This window comes from Bos indicus x Bos taurus, chromosome 15 (assembly GCF_003369695.1).
Source record: "Bos indicus x Bos taurus breed Angus x Brahman F1 hybrid chromosome 15, Bos_hybrid_MaternalHap_v2.0, whole genome shotgun sequence".
Lineage (NCBI taxonomy): Eukaryota > Metazoa > Chordata > Mammalia > Artiodactyla > Bovidae > Bos > Bos indicus x Bos taurus.
In genome coordinates this window covers 83,819,198-83,840,417 of record NC_040090.1, presented here as the reverse complement: position 1 = coordinate 83,840,417, position 21,220 = coordinate 83,819,198, and the positions used below count along the sequence as shown (strand labels likewise).

The window sequence follows — 21,220 nt, the reverse complement described above, 5'->3', positions numbered from 1 at the left end:
TTGAAAACGAACAGAGGTCATTCTGTTGTTTTTGAGAGTGCATCCAAGTACTGCTCTTTGGACTCTTTTGTTGACCATGGTGGCTACTCCATTTCTTCTGAGGGATTCCTGCCCACAGTAGTAGATATAATGGTCATCTGAGTTAAGTTCACCCATTCCAGTCCATTTCTGTTCACTGATTCCTAGAATGTTGACATTCACTCTTGCCATCTCTTGTTTGACCATTTCCAATTTGCCTTTGTTCATGGACCTGACATTCCAGGTTCCTATGAATATTGCTCTTTACAGCGTCGGACCTTGCTTCCGTCACCAGTCACATCCACAGCTGGGTATTCTTTTTGCTTTGGCTCCATCCCTTCATTCTTTCTGGAGTTATTTCTCCACTGATCTCCAATAGCATATCAGGCACCTACTGACCTGGGGAGTTTCTCTTTCAGTATCCTATCATTTTGTCTTTTCATACTGTTCATGGGGTTCTCAAGGCAAGAATACTAAAGTGGTTTGCCATTCCCTTCTCCAGTGCACCACATTCTGTCAGATCTCTCCACCATGACCCGCCCATCTTGGGTTGCCCCACTGGCATGGCTTAGTTTCATTGAGTTAGACAAGTCTGTGGTCCTAGTGTGATTAGATTGACTAGTTTTCTATGAGTATGGTTTCAGTGTGTCTGCCCTCTGATGCCCTCTTGCAACACATACTGTCTTACTTGTGTTTCTCTTACCTTGGGCATGGAGTATCTCTTCTTGGCTGCTCCAGCAAAGTGCAGCCAATGCTCCTTACCTTGGACAAGGGGTATCTCCTCACCACCGCCCTTCCTGACCTTCAATGTGGGATAGCTCCTCTAGGCCCTCCTGTGCCCGTGCAGCCATGGCGTGGGGTTGGTCCTCCCAGCCGCTGCCCCTGGCCTCGGGCGTGGGGGCATGGGGTAGCTCCTCCCGCCCACTGCCCCTGACCTCAGAAGCTGGGTAACTCCTCTCGTCACTGCCCGTGACCTCGGACGCTGTGTATCTCCTCTCGGCTGACCCCCTGACCTCGGACGTGGGGTAGCTCCTCTCTGCCGTTCCTGTGCCGTGGCAGTCTGGCACTCTCGGCTGCTGCCCCTGACCTCAGATGTGGGGTAACTCCTCTTGGCCGCTGCCCTTCGGGCATGGGGTCCTCCCGGCTTCTGCCCCTGACCTCAGACGTGGGGTAGCTCCTCTCCACCGAGCTTAGTGCGCCCATTGCAGCCACCTGAGCTTTAGCGCGCCCTTCGCAAGATACTAAATAAGATATTAAAATGAAAATAAGGTCATAAGTTGATAATTGATATTCAGAAAATTTTAATGAAGTGGCACTTGTGTGACTGGATAGCTCTTGTTAGGTGAACAAAGGGGGCTTTTCTGAGAGTGTACTTCAAAACTGAGGTCTTAATAATGAGATAGGACCATCCTTAAGCACATCGGTGGGAAGGACACTCAGGACAAGAGAAAAGCTTGGGGGTACACTCTAAGATAGGAACCACCCTGAAGTGAAGATCAAGGTAATCTGTTTACAGAGGACTGGAGAGAATCTGGTAGAAGGTGAAATGCAAAAGGTAGGCAGAGCCATGATGAAAGAATCTACTATTTTCTAAATCTCAGGTTCAAAAAGAACACGGACTTCAAAATAACTCTATTAGAATAATAATTAAAAATCAAACTCTTCATGAGCTTATGGATGACACAGAAAATTGCTGTCAAATATCTTTGCACAGAACTTCCATTTGAATTTTGCTGCATCAATGGCAGAATGTAATATTTACTGTCTGCTTACAATATCTAAAATTTGAATTTCTAGATTCACTTTACAACTCTGTTCCCTGCTTCATGTCAAAGAAGAAGAAAAAATTCATGGCAGTGTTATAACCTTGAACTGTGTAAGAACATTTGAGGATCATTTTTTTTTTTCTGTTTTAATTGCGGAATTAAAGAATAGGGAAGATCACAATGAGATCCCTAACCTTAAATATTTGTAATATTTTGGTAATTTTCCAGCAGCAAGGTTAGATATAGAGTTTATCCCTACTATTACTTAGGTAAAAGCTCTTCTGGCCATTGATGCAGAAATTATCTCCTGTCATTTAGATGCCAAAGATTTTTCTCTAATCTGTTCTAGACCTAAATAATAGGTCCCCCTAATTGTTTCACATGTTTGTTTCACATTTCATGTTTCACATGAAATAGCTTTACTCAATAAACATTTATTTAGCAGCTCAATGGATGACTTTTTTTTTATCTTTTGAAATAAACCTTGGTCTTACTGCTTATTTTTATAGAAACTTGCTGTTGCTAATATTAGATTGTAAACCATATGATATCTATTTCCGAATTGAAAAAATTTGATACTACTCACGATACAAAAATATCAAAGTGTAGGTATAAAATGGTGCTTTAATTTGAAGGAGAGTAGTGGTCAAAAAAAAAAAAATGCTGCAAGCATCAAACTTACTGGGAAACTTTAGATGAACTTATTTACTATTTCAGTTAGAAAATATAAGCCATCAGAAGAAATTTCTCCAGACTCTTACAACTTTATCTACTCATTTGCCAGCACCCATTTGGTTACATACAGGCTTCCCTGGTGATTCAGATGGTAAAGAATATGCTTTCAATGCAGGAGACCTGGGTTCAGTCCCTGGGTAGGAAGATCCCCTGAAGAAGGGAATGGCTACCCACTCTAGAACTCTTGCCTGGAGAATTCCATGGACAGAAGAGCTTGGTGGGCTACAGCTACATGGGGTTGCAAAGAGTCGGACACAACTGAGTGACTAACATTCAGTTATATGATAACCTCTTGATTCTTCTAAATGCATTTTCTGTTCTATCTGAAGGCAACCAACATCATACACACTGGACTTCATCTTAAACTTCACATGAAGACATTGGCCAAAAATATCTTCTATCTCTATTAATTCATCTGCATTTCCCTTTTTCTGAATCATTTTACATCAGCAAAGAACTAATCTATTATCTATCTCATTCTTAAAAATAAAATCTCTTGATTCCATTTCCTTTATCATCTATGACTTCATTTCATTCTCTTTGCTTTATAACAAAAATCAGAGGATTCTGTAATACCTGTCTCCAATTTCTCTCCTATTTTTCTTTAGCCATATTCATTCACACTTCAGATATTATATTAACACTGAAAATGCTTTTTTCGATGTCATCTGTGACCTCTATGCCACTAGATACAGGACTCATCACTTGCTTCTCATATTACAAAATCCATCAGCAACATTTCATCCAGTCTTCTTTGGCACACTCTCTTTAAAAGACCACAATTCCCAAATTAACTCGTGGTCAGATGGCTTTCCTGAGGTTGAAATCTGGAAATTTAAGTTCCTCCATAGTATTCCTCTTGAGACTAACAGATTTCTTAAACTGAATAAGGCTAAAGCTGTGCCCTGGCTCTTCCTTCATCCCCAAACCTACTTCAGTTACAACATTCTCTGTCTCAGCCAGTGGCATATCTGGTCTCTCATTTTCACCCCATGTCTATCAGAAAATCTTTTTGGCTCAAACTTCAGTGGTGGTAGTGGTGGTTTAGTGGCCAAATCATGTCCGACTTTTGCAACCCTAGGGACTGTGGCCCACAAGGCTCCTCTATCCATGGAATTTTCCTGGCAAGTATACTGGAATGTGTTGACATGCCCTCCTCTAGAGGATCTTCCTGACCTGGGGATCAAACCAACATCTCTGCATTGCAGGCAGATTCTTTTCTACTGAGCCACAGGGAAAGCCTTCAGACCTGTTACCTAGTATCAGACTACTATCATTTTTCGCCTGAATTATTGAAATGCCTCAAACCTTTTTGCTGTTGTTCAGTCACTCGTGTCTGACTATTTGTGACCCCATGGACTGCAGCACACCAGGATTCCCTGTCCTTCATCATCTCCTGGAGCTTGCTGAAATTCATGTCCATCAAGTCGGTGATGCCATCCAACAATCTCATCCTCTGTCATCCCCTTCTCCTCCTGCCTTCAATCTTTCCCAGAATCAGGGTTGTTCTAATGAGTTGGCTCTCTGCATCAGATGGCCAAAGTATTAGAGCTTCAGTTTCAACATCAGTCCTTCCAATGAATTTGTAGGGTTGATTTCCTTTAGGATGGACTGTTTTGATCTCCTTGCAGTCCAACAGGCTTTCAAGAGTCTTATCCAACACCAAAGTTCAAAAGTATTAATTCTTCAATGCTCAGCCTTTTTTATGGCCCAACTCCCATCCATATATGACTACTGGTGAAATCATAATTTTGACTATACCTTTGTTGGCAAAGTAATCTCTCTGCTTTTTAATATGCTATCTAGGTTTATCACAACTTTTCTTCCAAGAAGCAAGCATCTTTTAATTTCTTGGCTACAGTTAACCTCTGCAGTGTTTCTGGTGCCCAAGAAGATAAAGTCTGTCACTGTGTCCACCATTTCCCCATATCTATTTTCCATGAATTGATGGGACCAGATGCCATGATCTTAGTTTTTTAAATGTTGAGTTTTAAGCCGTTTTTTTTCACTCTCCTCTTTCACTTCATTCCTACTCTTCCTGTTTTTATTTTGGCATCTTCTGTTTTAGTACTCTATCCTCAACACAACACTCACTATTATCCATTAAACTAGTAAGTCAGATTGTATCACACTTTACAAGTCCTCTCCATGTCACTCAGAGTAAAATATAAAATTCTTACAATTAGTAAATCCAGGTAGCTCTAACTAGCTGCCCTGCTATCTCTCTGAACCTGACTCTTATGAACGACCCCTTACTGGCACAAGTCTGTTCCTCATACTTGACAGTGTGTTCTTGCTGTAGAGTCTTTACATGGTCTCTGCATTGTGTATTTGTCTCTGCATGGTATAATTTGTTCCAGTCATCAGCATAGCTAATTCACTTTACATTTATAAATGGGAAGAGTTGATATTTTAGGTAGTACTGCCCTTGAGCCCAGGCAAGCAGGGCCACTATTCTTCTCTCCATATGTTGAAGGTCTTCTGAAAATTTTTCTAAACTCTCTTCTAGTATCTGGGACTAGGAAATACCTTCTAGTGGGATATTCCAGCCAGGGTTAAACTGCATGATTCTCATATTTGTCTTTCCCCTTCTGGGTTATCTCTGATGCTCTATCCCACCCATGAGGTCCACCAGATATTCTCCAAGGCACTGTATTCTTCACCTAAGAAGCTATATATGGCCCCGTGGTCAGGACCTTGGTTCCAGAAGGGCAGTTTAGCAAGCAAATAGCTTCCACTAGCTGGTTCTTTTTTCTTTCTTTTTTTTTTTTATGATATTGTATTCAATTGATTACTAGGATGGTGTTCACATTGCTAACTTGGGTGACACAAGGCCTAGTAAGGATCTAAACTATATGTGGTCCCTTTCTGACCCTTGACTTGGGCCAGATGTCTGGCCCTTCTTGGCTCTCTGACTGCAGTACCACCATATATAGTGGTAAAGGCACACATCCTATATCCTGTTCATTTTTCCTACTGACACCCAAGAAGGTCATCCCAGTGCTTCTATAGGTTCTATGCTATGCATCTGTCAGTTGTTCAGAGGTGGCTGTGCTTAACTCCTGCAAGGGTTTTACGTTGCTCTATATTGTGGAACTGGTCCTCTCCTGTTTCCATGGATGTGGTGGCACTGTGCTTTCCTGTGCTGGTGCTAAGCCATGAGTGATGAGGAATATAACTAGCAGGTATGGGACCACTTTTCTTTGTCTGAAGTCAGGTCTTTCACCTATTGTGCCTACTTGTGGTGGTGAGTGGAAGGCAGGTTGTGGTCAGTGTTGAAAATATCACCTCCTAGGAATGCAGTGATTATAGCCTAAGGAATTTAAAGGATGACATGGTTGGAAGCTGAGTAATTCTTTCCTTCTGCTGTGAAATTCCTAGTATGACCAGGAAATGAATTAGTGTTCACATTTTACATCAGTCTTTAGTCCTCACAATTTGTGTTTGTGCTCATTAATAAGGAAATATTGTTGAGAAAATAATTGGCCAGTGATAACTGTGGACAGTCCAATAAACAATGAAGCTTATCATTTATGATGTAAAGCATAATAAATATATGGTAAAAAGGAACTTCAGAAGCATTATTCCAAAATACAAGGGTTCTAAAGAGAACAGGAGGAAGTAGGTTCTAGAACTGAACAGGAAGAGATGCTTGGACACCAAGAAGTTTCTTTCTGTGCTCTTATTCAATAAAAAGCAAATACATAAGTACATCCTCTTTACCTGTGATTCTAAATTCCCAGCACTAAATCACTATATCTCACACACCCATTAATTTTGTAATATATTTTAGTCATATTATTATAGTAGAGTCCTTTATAAATTATATGGCTTGTTCTGTACACCCTAAGAGAGACCCTGATTTAAGAGACTACTGCTGTGATGAACTAACAGCACATCCGTAAATGACAAAGTATATTTTCATGGAAATTGATAATCCAGCTCTAATATTTATAAGGGAGTATGCCTGGATTTGCATAGCCTTGATGATAAACAATATGAAAATAGAGATATGGGACTAGAATTACCAGAAGACAGGCGTATCTTAAAGCTTTTTTTTTTTTTGTAAATTTTTTTTGTGTGCCCAGCTAAGAAGAATTCTAAAGAACAGAAGAAATGACCCAAAATTGAGCCATCTATCTTTGGAAATACACATTTTGTAATTTAATTAATGATGAACATGTAACTTTAATCTGTCAGGAATTTTGATCTGTCAGGATGTGTGTACTATTGGATAAATCCCAGAAGGGCATCTTGTCACTTACCTTCCCTCTGCCTCATCCCCTTATTTTTGTGCTTTTCTTTGTGCATCCTTCTCTCTTTGATTTTAAAGTTTTTTAAGTTCACCTTATTTTTTATTTCATAAATATCGTGCTTGTTTTATGATCTTCCTCACTCCATCTTGACACTATTATTTCAGTGTTGTCCCACTCACTTCCTCTAACAGAAACAAATAATAAAGAATTAAGCAAAGAAAAATGTGGAATAAGTAGAAGATGCTAAGTGTCCTTTCAAGTAAGAACCAGGGTTCCAGGATTAATTGCTGGTGTTCTGCAATTGAGTCATAACTTCAAAATATCATCTCCTTCCGGAGTGTGCTGCTGTCAGATGGTTAACACTTGTCCCTTAACACAATAGTCAAATGAAACCTAGGCACTTATGGGCTTTCACTTTTCTGATGAATCATTTCAGAACTGCTTCTTTCTATGGAGTAGAAGAGTATATAGGGCAACAAACTCCTCACTGTGGCCTGTCTCTGCAAGGACCTCGTGAACTAAGTCTAGACTTTCCCAATCCTAATGCTGCATTCCATCAGAGTAAACAGACCTGTCATCCCTCTCACCCCCCCCCCTTTTTTTTTCTCAAAAAAATGAAAAGAGAAAAATTCCTTTAGTCTCTAGAAATTGTGCACTTTGTTTTAAAATCATGGTGTATCAGGGTCAGGCACTGAGAGAAGAAAATAACATCTTGGATTAATGTACACATTTTTAAGCATTTATAAAGTCTGTTGTTCTTTAATCAGTACAATTTCATTCTTGTCCTGAAATGGTGTGTGTCTTCATTGTCCAATGCTTTGCCTAGTCCCAGAATTCACCTTTCTGCATTTAGTGCACACAAGCATTTCATCCCAGTTCTGCAGAGACACTATATTTTGTCTCACACTATGATCTATTCTATAACAGCTTAGAGAAAAATCTGAACAAACTTTTTGCTTAACCCAATGCAAAGTTTTCCATTTCTGAATATGAAGGAAAATGAAAGCATCTTTAAATACAAACATTAGGATCATATAAAAAAGAAAAAAAAAAAAAAAGGTCTTGAATTGACGGAGGCCATAAAATTTTACAAACACTTAAGTCAAATCACAGATAACTGTGTCTTGGAAAATCATTATGATGGGAAATTGCTAAACCCTGAGGGGGACTGAGAAGTAGTCATACAGGTTTATGACCTCACAAGGAAACCTCTTTAAATTCCAGTCGGAAGTTAAGCAGGAAAGTTTGCGTCTTTCTTTATTTTAGGGACCATGTTGAAGACAGCCCTTGAGAAGCAGCAGGAAAAAGGCTCGACTTCATCTGCCAGAGCCGCCCTTCCCCTCTCTCTTAGGCATCAAAGTAAGACTTGGAAACATCCTCCACATTCTGGCAAGCTATTGAATAGACTTCTCTCCATAGAGAACAGAAAACTGCCATTATGTGAATTTTCAAGAAGCTGACACATGATGAGGTTTAGAGTTCACATTTTTTGCGTATTCAGAGAGAATTTTAAATGGGGATATAGTACTTAAAAGTAAGGACATAGTGAAGAAGACAATCAAGTCTAAGGCAAGGTAGGGTCTATCACTTAACTGTCTACACTGGGACTAGCTATATAACCATATTTGGCCTTAGAATTTTATCTTATTATTTTTTAATAATTTAATTTATTTGGCTGCGCTGGGACACTGTTGCTGTGTGGGCTTTTCTCTAGTTGTGGGAGAGGGGACTGCTCTCTAGTTCTGGGCTTCTCATTGCAGTCACTTCTCTTGCTGTGGAGCATGGGCTCTAGGATGCGTGGGCTTCAGTATTTGTGCTCCTGGGCCCCAGAGCACAGGAGCCATAGTTGTGGTGCCCTGTCTTAGCTGCTCCATGGCACGTGGAATCTTCATTGATCAAGGATCAAATCTGGGTATCCTGCATCACCAGGTGGATTATTGACCTCTGAGCCATGCAGCAAGCCCTAGAAGTTTTGTCTTCAATGGGGATTATATTTTAATTACCTCAAAGACTTGGAAACAAATAAAATAATAACTAAGATTTGATTGCACAGTGCTTGACACATATCAAGTGTTCAATAAGTAGCAACTGTTTGAATGCTGACATGTTTGGAGGGCTAGGAAAACCTATTACTTGAACTCTAATGAAATTAGACTTCTCTTCAGGTTTCTTAAAGTTAAATCCAGATAACTATTAAATGCAACAAGTGAATATTTTGTCATAGATAATCAATGGTATTTTATTTTTTTCTTTTTTAGTGTATTCTCATTTATCATGCATTCTTTAATACTTTCCCTCATCCTATTGATTTATATTTAAAACTGGAATGTTTCTGAAGCTGTATAAATAATATCAATATAGGAGAATGGCAATTCAAGTACTGTTCACCATTCATAGTGTTATTGATAATAATATAGTACTTAATATTCTTACCAAAAATGCTAATGACTGGCTCAAGGAAGGACAAGAACAGTAAGAAAGTGTGTCAAACTACAGGGCAGAGTCTTCGGATTTTAAATTTGTTCACTTAATTTTTCTAAGTGCACTCGATGTCAAATAGCACTGTATGTCTCCTAGAATTGCTCAAGCATTTAAATGGATGAAGTTCTGAGCTGCCCTAGTGCTAGTTATTGTGGCTTTGTCTCTTTCTTAAAATGAACTAAGTTACTAAGATAACAGAGGAAAGAAGGCTTAGGTATACATTAGGAAGGACACACATAACATTGAAAGGTTATTTGAAATTTCAGAAATAGTTGACATATTTAGGAAAATCAGCAGAGCAATATTGAGAGGCAAGAAAATGATCTTACATCTAAAAAGAACACATTTCTCAGATTGTCAAGGAAAGGAATATGCTTAACTAGATAGGGAAAGAATAAATCTTTCCTACTTGAAATGAATAATAATCCTGGACCCAAAAGACAGTGATTTGTATGAGCATAACAGGGAGGTTAATTAGAATGGTGTAGTATCTTAATTTAAGCTGAAATATAATTGATGTCATTTAGTTGCTAAATTGTGTCTGGCTCTTTGTGACCCCATGGACTACAGTGCTCCAGGCTCCCCTATCCTTCACTGTCTCCCAGAGTTCGCTCAAATTCATGTCCATTGAGTCAGTGATGCCATCTAACCATCTTATCCTCTGCTGCCCCCTCCTCCTTCTTCCTTCTATCTTTCCTAGGATCAGGGTCTTTTCCAATGAGTCCGTTCTTCACATTAGGCAGCGAAAATGTTGGAGCTTCATTTGTAGCATCAGTCCTTCCAATGAATATGCAGGGTTGATTTCCTTTAAAACACTATAATGACCAGCTTACTACTAGTATCTCATATAGTTTTGAATATTGTATATATTTCAAAGTTGAAACAGGAATTCATATTATTTTCAGAATGATATTGGAATAGTATTATTGCCAAAATGAATGGAAAGTAACAGAAGGAAGTAGAACTAGTGGGGAGGCACCATTCCTGGATGGATCAGAGGTAAAGGATCCACCTGTAATGCAGGAACCACAGAAGATGCTTGTCTGATCTCTGGGTCAGGAAGATTCCCTGGGAGAGGAAATGGAAACTCACTACAGTATTCTTGCCTGGAGAATTCCATTGACAGGGGAGCCTGACAGATTACAGCCCATGAGGCCATAAAGAGTTGGACACAACCAAGCAACTAAGCATGAGCACGAGCCCCAAGCATGACCCAGAGTCAATAGTTCATGGTTTGAGGGATCCTGTGCAGTCTCTGGTGCAGTCACAGTCGCAAAATATAAAGGGTATGGCTATGAAGAAAGGTCATGAATTCTTCTAGGAGAAATGTAAAAAGAATAAACCAGTTTGCATTCCCACCAGCAGTGAAAGAGGGTTCCCTTTTCTCTACACTCTCTCCAGCATTTATTGCTTGTAGAATGGATCACAGCCATTTTGACTGGCATGAAATGGTACCTCATTGTGGTTTTGATTTGCATTTCTCTGATAATGAGTGATGTTGAGCATCTTTTCATGTGTTTGTTAGCCATCTGTATGTCTTCTTTGGAGAAATGTCTATTTAGTTCTTTGGCCTATTTTTTGATTGGGTCATTTATTTTTCTGGAATTGAGCTGCAGGAGTTGCTTGTATATTCTTGAGATTAGTTGTTTGTCCATTGTATCATTTGCTATTTCTCCCATTCTGAAGGCTGTCTTTTCACCTTGCTTATAGCTTCCTTTGTTGTGAAGAAGCTTTTAGTTTTAATTAGGTCCCATTTGTTTATTTTTGCTTTTATTTCCAATATTCTGGGAGGTGGGTCATAGAGGATCCTGCTGTGATGTATGTCACAGAGTGTTTTGCCTATGTTCTCCTCTAGGAGTTTCATGGTTTCTGGTCTTATGTTTAGATCTTTAATCCATTTTGAGTTTATTTTTGTGTATGGTGTTAGAAAGTGTTCTAGTTTCATTCTTTTACAAGTGGTTGACCAGTTTTCCCAGCACCACTTGTTAAAGAGATTGCCTTTTCTCCACTGTATATTCTTGCCTCCTTTGTCAAGGTGTCCATAGGTATGTGGATTTATCTCTGGGCTTTCTATTTTGTTCCATTGATCTATATTTCTGTCTTTGTGCCCGTACCATACTGTCTTGATGACTGTGTCTTTGTAGTAGAGCCTGAAGTCAGGCAGCTTGATTCCTCCAGTTCCATTCTTCTTTCTCAAGATTGCTTTGGCTATTCAATGTTCATCACAGCACTGTTTACAATAGCCAGGACATGGAAGCAACCTAGGTGCCCATCAGCAGATGAATGGATAAGAAAGCTGTGATACATATGCACAATGGAGTATTACTCAGCTATTAAAGAGAATACATTTGAATCAGTTCTAATGAGGTGGATGAAACTGGAGCCTATTATACAGAGTGAAGTAAGCCAGAAAGAAAAACATCAATACAGTACACTGATGCACATATATTGAATTTAGAAAGATGGTAACGATAACCCTGTATGTGAGACAGCAAAAGAGACACAGATGTATAGAACAGTCTTTTGGACTCTGTGGGAGAGGTCCAGGGTAGGATGATTTGGGAGAATGGCATTGAAACATGTATAATATCATATAAGAAACAAATCACCAGTCTAGGTTTGATGCAGGATACAGGATGCTTGGGGCTGGTGCACTGGGATGACCCAGAGGGATGGTACAGGGAGGGGGGTTCAGGATGGGGAACCCGTGTATGCCTGTGGTGGATTCATGGTGATGTATGGCAAAACCAATACAATACTGTAAAGTAATTAGCATCCAATTAAAATAAATAAATTTAAATTAAAAAAAAAAGAATAAACTGTTTCCTAAAGAATTATATGAAATGAAAGTTGATATCACAGTGACTACAGAGGATGGGGAAGGCTGGACCCATTACTCAGCTCTTTGCAGATGGTTTAGAGTAGCCAAAAGTGTTTAATATGTTCACTCCACCTATGAAAATTAGTTATACTGAACAGATAGTAAAATTATCCTCAAACCACATCTTTTTTTTTTAATTAATTTTATTTTATTTTTAAACTTTACATAATTGTATTAGTTTTGCCAAATATCAAAATGAATCCACCACAGGTATACATGTGTTGCCCATCCTGAACCCTCCTCCCTCCTCCCTCCCCATACCATCCCTCTGAGTCGTCCCAGTGCACCAGCCCCAAGCATCCAGTATCGTGCATTGAACCTGGACTGGCATCTCGTTTCATACATGATATTTTACATGTCACAACAGACAACACAGAAATACAAAGGATCATAAGAGACTATTATCAACAATTATATGGCATTGAAACCACATCTTTTTATGAACTGTTTCAGTGATGGAGAAGATGTTATTAGGGGTTTTATCTTAATTTTTAATGTCAACACTTCTTATGTCAAGCAGTGTATATACTTATTATATCAAGAAGTATATACTCAATATATGAGTATTGAGAATAAATTCTCTACCATTTTCAAATGTTCCCTTCTTGCTTTTAAAATTGTGTTGAAATGTCTATACAGATCGGCAGTTATTACAATTTTTATTTTTGTTTTTCTCATTTAACATATGGTAAAATGCTTCACCATCTATATTATTGACTAGTATTTTAGTTATAGAATATTATGTTATTAAGTTGTAGTGGTCTGATTTACATAAACATCTTATTACTGAACATTTCAGATATTTCTGAATTTTCACTGTTATAAATGACATGACATCATCTTCCATTATAAAACGTACAGCATCTCATTTTACTTTTAGAATAAATTTCAGTGTTGGCGTAACCAGTATAATGAATACAAAAACACTTATGATTCTGAAAATATTTGCTATTTGTTTTCATAGTAATTATTAAGTAGACTTGTCAAAACAGTGAAATGAACATTAATAATTACCGTTAACACCGTATTTTTTCATACTTCACTAATTTTCCCACTACTGTCTCTTTTCTGTTCTAGGATTCAATCCAGGCCAACCCACTTCATTTAGGACAATTGCTTTTTAAATGACGTCAAATCATACATCTTGTGATCATAAACTATGAGAACACTGTATTCTCCATTGTCAATGTTTTAATTCTATTTGTGGAAATTCCTCTTATCTGAAAAAAAGATGGTGGTGAATTGTTTTATATTTAGTGAGCATTTTAATTTTATTTAATTTTATTTTTTTAGCATTTTAATTTTAAAATGATATTTATCTTAAAACTCCCCAGATAAGGGAGATTTATTAGTTTTTTTTTTTTTTTTTTTTTGGTACAATGATGCTACCTGAAAAAGAAATAGAGATATGTGGGTTTGAAAGTCACAATAATTAATTCAGAGAGTATTATGAATATTTAAAAGTGTACTCCAATATCTGAAATAGTGCATAACACATAGTAAGTACTCTGTAAATTTATTGGAAGGATGAATGAATTGATAAATGAATGAATCTTCTTTCTTTATTAAAAGCTTAAGCATTTAAACATATCTGCACTATAACCAGTAAAATATTTTATATTTGTGAATAAGTAAAAAGATGGGTAAAAATACTTCCCATCTTTGATCACAATAAAGCAGGAATTAGAAATAAAAACTGTCATTTCTACTTTTGCCAATGGCTCTGAGGACTTGTTCTTACCATTTACTGTGATTTTCTTCTGTGTTTTTAACTGTGTAAATGTTTTTATCAGTATTACCTTATCAGATCCTCACAAGAACCTTATCAATAGCTGTTTTAACTATATTTTGTTGCAGAGGTAGCATCCAAGCCTTAGATTTTTAGGTTGCTTTTCCCCATCACATAATACAACTAAACAGAGTAGCCTAGATTTGAACCTAGTTTGGTATGAATCTGGAGCTGACATTCTTCCTCATTTAATTTCACTGTGTCTCTTGCCTTCATCCAAGGATAAGCAATTATCCAAGGATAATTGCTAAGTCATATGTTGACTATATTTTTTTTCTTTTTTTAAGGCCATAATCCTAGTTTTTTTTTTTTACTTTAATTATTTTTTAAATGTTCTTGTTTTTCTTTTTTAAATTATGAAATTATGATAACACACTTACAGGCAACTTGGAAAATACAGTATAAAGTTACATATAGTTCCACTATATATTACAATTTTTTAAGTAGATAAATTGGAGTTTCAACATCAAACTCTCAAAAATTGATAGAGTGAATAGAAAGAAAAGTAGAAGGATTAGTAGACCTGAAAAGAACTATGAACCAATTCAAGACAAGCCCCAACATAATTAAATTTGTACAGTTTTCACACAAAAGGAGGATACAAATTCTAATAAATTGTTATTGACTGATCTGATGATCTTACATGGTTTGTTTATACTTTTCTATCCACAGTGACAGCTTGTAACTGGGTATGAAGTTCATAGTGCAGACACTTTCAGAGTGTCTATTGTGCTGAAAACACAATGGAAATACATTTCAAAGTAAATCAAAAGACAAATGTTAGTTAACATAAAACTGTCTTTCTTTCTAAATTCCATATATATGTGTTAGTATACTGTATTGGTGTTTTTCTTTCTGGCTTACTTCACTCTGTATAATAGGCTCCAGTTTCATCTACCTCATTAGAACTGATTCAAATGTATTCTTTTTAATGGCTGAGTAATACTCCATTGTGTATATGTACCATAGCTTTCTTATCCATTCATCTGCTGATGGACATCTAGGTTGCTTCCATGTCCTGGCTATTATAAACAGTGCTGTGATGAACATTGGGGTACACGTGGTAACAATAACCCTGTATATGAGACAGCAAAAGAGAGGCTGATGTACAGAACAGTCTTTTGGACTCTGTGGGAGAGGGAGAGGGTGGGATGATTTGGGAGAATGACATTGAAACATGTATAATATTATAAATGAAATGAGTCACCAGTCCAGGTTTGATGCACGATACTGGATGCTTGGGGCTGGTGCACTGGGATGACCCAGAGGGATGGTATGGGGAGGGAGGAGGGAGGAGGGTCCAGGATGGTGAACACATGTATACCTGTGGCAGATTCATTTTGATATATGGCTAAACCAATACAATATTGTAAAGTTAAAAAAAAAAACTGTGTCTTTCTAATATTAGAAATTGCTTTTGTTAGCTGTAAGTGACAGTCACAAAAATCAGCTTATTTTTATTTCTCATGATAAGTTTAATTTTTGCCTTATTCTCCTCTTTAACACACACACACACTCACATGTCATTTGACTGATAAATTTCTGTTATATGTACAGGTGAGGACACAATCCTTCACAGCTGTATGTTGTTATGAAAAATGAAGTAAAAATGCGGAGTAATAATCTGAATGTCTCATGAAAACTTTCTGTGGGTAAGTTGTCTGGCTTTTTAAATGAGAGAATAGAAGCTAAAATTGGTAAGGGCATTTTACCGTGAGCAACATTTTCACATTTTCCAATTTGACCCTCATTATAATTCTGTGAAATGAGTAGGGAGGTTAGCCATGATCATCCCTATATTACAATGTACGTGAGTGTGTAGTCATCAGTCAGTGGTGTCCAACCCTTTGCGACCCCAGGGACTGGAGACTACTAGGCTCCTCTGTCCATGGAATTTTCCAGGCAAGAATACTGTAGCGTGTTGCCATTTCCTACTCCAAGGGGATACAATAAAGTCATATAAATTTGAAACAGATAACTTGGATCTTGATCGGATTGGGCCACATTATATAAATCATTAGTAAAAAAAAAAAAATAATAATAAAGCATTCAGACTCTACTATATTCAGCATCTTGTTTCTATCTCTTACCTATGCAGTTGTTGCTTATCTGTATCTGTAAGTAACTTGGCCATTACCTTCTGATTCTATTAATACCTCATTTGTCCTGCATCCTTAACCAAGAGTCGTCATTCAAACATGAACAGAGGAATCAGAAAGTTTTAATCTCTACAATGAATGGAGACTTTAGGTAAGATAGGGGAAGAAGATCTAACATGAGCTGTTTTCTACCCACTAGACCCTGAAGAGTTGCTTCCTTGCATGATTTAACTTAGTCATTATAACATACTCATTTGTAGATATTATTCTATTTATAAACTTCCGTTCTTGTTTTTAAATGATGAATTAAGAAAAATACCAACTCAACACACACGTACTTGTTATGAATGTTTAGTTTTCAGCAAGGTGTTTTCCCAATAAGAATTATTATTTTTTTAATAAAAAATGATTGAATTAAAGGCTCAACTGAGTTCAGATTTTTAAAGATATAATTCAGGGATTAGTCATGATTTTCGAGCACCTCTATAAGCTTTGTCACATTTCCTCTTCTATCTGTAGATAAGGAAGTCACCTGATCAGGGATGTGGCAGGCATGACTAATAACCTGCCCTCCTCCTTTCCTCAGAACTTTGATGTGGCTTCAGAATCTTTCTAACAATTGATGCTGGGAAAATACTACTATGGGATCAGAGTTGGCAGTTGAAATAACAAAGGTTTCTTATCTCCACCACAACTGGATCCTTTCCCTTCCCCTATATCAAAGCTCTGACATCTTAAAGTATTTAATAATTTATATGTACTACAATTCTTCCTGACATCCCATACATTCAACAAATTTCTAATTTTGTGTTCTCACTGACATGAAGATCATTAGCATGTAAGATAATTTTTCATATGCATGCACCAACTTTCAATGATCATGATAGTAGTACAAACCAGTCTGAGACAAATTTTTCTTTCTCATCATTGTAGATGCTACATGTTGATTGTGGTGCTTTCATCTTTTCCTTGGAAATCATGCAAAACTACAGCTTTGTAACCGAGTTTGTACTCTTAGGGCTCTCACAGAGTCCAAATGTGCAGAAAACAATATTTGTTGTATTCTTGTTCATTTACATTGCAACTGTCAGGGGCAACTTGCTAATTGTGGTGACTATCAGTAGCAGCCCAGCACTCTGGGGCTCCCCCATGTACTTCTTCCTGGCTTTTCTGTCCTTCCTGGATGCATGTTTCTCCTCTATCATTGCCCCAAAGATGATTGTGGGCTCTCTCCATAAAAGGAAAACCATTTCCTTTGAAGGCTGCATGACCCAGCTCTTTGCTGAACACTTCTTTGCTGGGGTGGAGGCGATTGTCCTCAGTGCCATGTCCTATGACTGCTATGTGGCCATCTAGAAGCCCTTGCACTATTCTTCTATCATGAAGCACAGACTTTGTGTCCTGATGGCAGTAGCCTGGACAGGGGGCTTCATTTATTCCATGATACAGATTCTCTTCACTTTCCAGCTGCCCTTCTGTGGCCCCAACGTCATCGATCACTTCATGTATGACTTGCACCCACTGCTGGAGCTTGCCTGCACTGACATTCACATCTTTGGGCTTTTGGTAGTCACCAACAGTGGGTTTATCTGCACCTTAATCTTCTTGTTGCTTGTCTCCTATAGGGTCATCCTGCTGTCTCTAAGAACCCATAACTCTGAAGGGCAGGAGAAAGCCCTCTCCGCCTGCAGATCTCACATTGCTATTGTGGTTTTATTCTTCGTTCCATGCATATTTGTGTATGCACGACCTCCATCTGCTTTCTCCTTTGACAAAATGGTAGCCATATTTTATACCATCCTAACTCCACTGCTCAATCCTTTGATTTACAATAAGGAAGAAATAAGGAAGTGAAAAGTGCCATGAAGCAAGTGTGGACCAGAATAATGGTTGTATCTAATGAAAAATAAAATGTTAAACTTTAAGACAATTTTAAAGTAAATGTAAATTTTATTTATCCTTTCAAAGAACCAGCTTTTGGCTTTGTTGATTTTTGCTATGGTCTCTTTTGTTTCTTTTTCATTTATTTCTCCTCTAATTTTTAAGATTTCTTTCCTTCTGCTTACCCTGGGGTTCTTCATTTCTTCCTTTTCTAGTTGCTTTAGGTGTAGAGTTAGGTTATTTATTTGACTTTTTTCTTGTTTCTTGAGGTATGCCTGTATTGCTATGAACTTTCCCCTTAGCACTGCTTTTACAGTGTCCCACAGGTTTGGGGTTGTTGTGTTTTCATTTTCATTTGTTTCTATGCAAATTTGATTTCTTTTTTGATTTCTTCTATGGTATGTTGGTTATTCAGCAGCGTGTTGTTCAGCCTCCATATGTTGGAATTTTTACTAGCTTTTCTCCTGTTATTGAGATCTAATCTTACTGCATTGTGGTCAGAAAAGATGCTTGGAATGATTTCAATTTTTTTTTGAACTTACCAAAGCTAGATTTATGATCCAGGATGTGATCTATCCTGGAGAAGGTTCCATGTGCACTTGAGAAAAAGGTGAAATTCATTGTTTTGGGGTGAAATGTCCTATAGATATCAATTAGGTCTAACTGGTCTATTGTATCGTTTAACTTTTGTGTTTCCTTGTTAATTTTCTGTCTAGTTGATCTATCCATAGGTGTGAGTGGGGTATTAAAGTCTCCCACTATTATTGTGTTATTGTTAATTTCTCCTTTCATACTTGTTAGCATTTGCCTTACATATTGTGGTGCTCCCGTGTTGGGTGCATATATATTTATAATTGCTATATCTTCTTCTTGGATTGATCCTTTGATCATTATGTAGTAACCATCTTTGTCTCTTTTCTTTTTTTTCACATTTTAATTTTATTTTATTTTTAAACTTTACATAATTGTATTACTTTTGCCAAATATCAAAATGAATCCGCCACAGGTATACATGTGTTCCCCATGTATACGAGACAGCAAAAGAGACAATGATGTATATAACAGTCTTTTGGACTCTGTGGGAGAGGGAAAGGGTGGGATGATTTGGGAGAATCACACTGAAACATGTATATTATACATGAAATGAGTCGCCAGTCCAGGTTTGATGCACAATACTGGATGCTTGGGGCTGGTGCACTGGGACAACCCAGAGGCATGGTATGGGGAGGGAGGAGGGTTCAGGATGGGGAACACATGTATGCCTGTGGTGGATTCATTTCGATATATGGCAGAACCAATACAATACTGTAAAGTTTAAAAATAAAATGGGGTACACATGTATACCTGTGGCGGATTCATTTTGATATTTGGCAAAACTAATACAATTATGTAAATTTTAACAATAAAATTTAAAAAAATAAAATGAAATTAAAAAAAAATAAAGTAAATGTAAAGTTTGTCAAACTTTCTTAGGCAAAAACTTTGCGTCAAACTTATTTGACAGGTAGTAAGTCATCCAATGCTTCCCTGGTAGCTCAGCTGGTAAAGAATCCACCTGCAAGGCTGGAGAACTAGGTTCAATTCCTGAGTCAGACATATCCACTGGAGAAGGGATAAGCTACCCATTCGAGTATTCTTGGGCTTCCCTGGTGGCTCAGCTGATAAACAATATGCCATGAATATGGGAGACAGGTCATCCAATAAAAGACCATTAACATGGGACCTAACAAATAATGCTTTCTCTTAGATCACTTATGAACTCTAATATGGCAACTCTGTTTCCTCATGTGTGTGTGCTTAGTCACATCAGTCCTGTCTGACTCTCTGTGACCCCATGGACCACGGTCCACCAGTCTCCTCTGTCCACGGGATTTCCCAGGCAAAAATACTGGAGTGGGTTGCCATTTCCTTCTCCAGTGATCAAGTATGAAGTGAATGAAGTGAAGTCGCTCAGTCCTGTCCAACTCTTTGCGACCCCATGGACTGTAGCCTACCAGGCTTCTCCATCCATGGGATTTTCCAGGCAAGAGTACTGGAGTGGGTTGCCATTGCCTTCTCCATAATTTCATCATATGTAAATTTAAAAATAATTGAATTCTATGCATATTGGATTTTTAAAAAATTTTTTGTATATTTATTTATTTATTTATTTTTCTAATTTTATTTTATTTTTAAACTTTACACAATTGTATTAGTTTTGCCAAATATCAAAATGAATCCGCCACAGGTATACATGTGTTCCCCATCCTGAATCCTCCTCCCTCCTCCCTCCCCATACCATCCCTCTGGGTCGTCCCAGTGCACTAGACCCAAGCATCCAGTATCGTGCATCGAACCTGGACTGGCAACTCGAGAGCCATTACTGATCAGTTCATTTGCTACTCATTTGATGGTTTATAAAATTCTTGTGGAGGGAAGAAAGAGAATGTCTTACAGATTAGAAACAGGAGCTTACTCAAGGTATTTCAGATGAAAAGAGGTTTATATTTAGGATGCTGATTTTTTTTTCTAATTTTATTTTATTTTTAAACTTTACATAATTGTATTAGTTTTGCCAAATATCAAAATGAATCCGCCACAGGTATACATGTGTTCCCCATCCCGAACCCTCCTCCCTCCTCCCTCCCCATACCATCCCTCTGGGCCGTCCCAGTGCACCAGCCCCAAGCATCCAGCATCGTGCATCGAACCTGGACTGGCAACTCGTTTCCTACATGATATTTTACATGTTTCATTGCCATCCTCCCAAATCTACCCACCCTCTCCCTCTCCCACAGAGTCCATAAGACTGTTCTATACATCAGTGTTTCTTTTGCTGTCTCGTACACTGGGTTATTGTTACCATCTTTCTAAATTCCATATATATGCGTTAGTATACTGTATGAAAAACATAGGATGCTGATTTTAATGACTGATGAAAATCAGGACACAGGAATAGAAGAGACCAGAACAATCACAAAACTTACACTGTAGGGGTTCCTGTAGCACAGGTTTATAAATAGCAAATCCCATCCTGGATTTCAAGGATCCCTTCCCTATCTATTCTTTTACTCTTAGAGAACTCATAAATTTCTCATATTATTGTATAACGTACTTATTGCTTTTCATGTAATCCATATTATTATTATTTTGTCTGCTTTTTATCAAAGACTGTAAGCTGTGATGCTGGAGAAGGAAATAGCAACCCACTCCAGTGTTCTTGCCTGGAGAATCCCATGGACGGAGAAGCCTGGTAGGCTGCAGTCCATGGGGTTGCACAGAGTCAGACACGACTGAAGCGACTTAGCAGCATAAGCTGTGATGCAAGGATTTTT

General features: G+C 37.9%; 1 pseudogene; it reads left to right on the top strand.

Annotated features, from left to right (window-relative positions):
* The first annotated feature begins 17,003 nt into the window (after positions 1-17,003).
* LOC113905097 lies at positions 17,004-17,935 on the top strand (annotated as a pseudogene).
* The last annotated feature ends 3,285 nt before the right edge of the window (positions 17,936-21,220 follow it).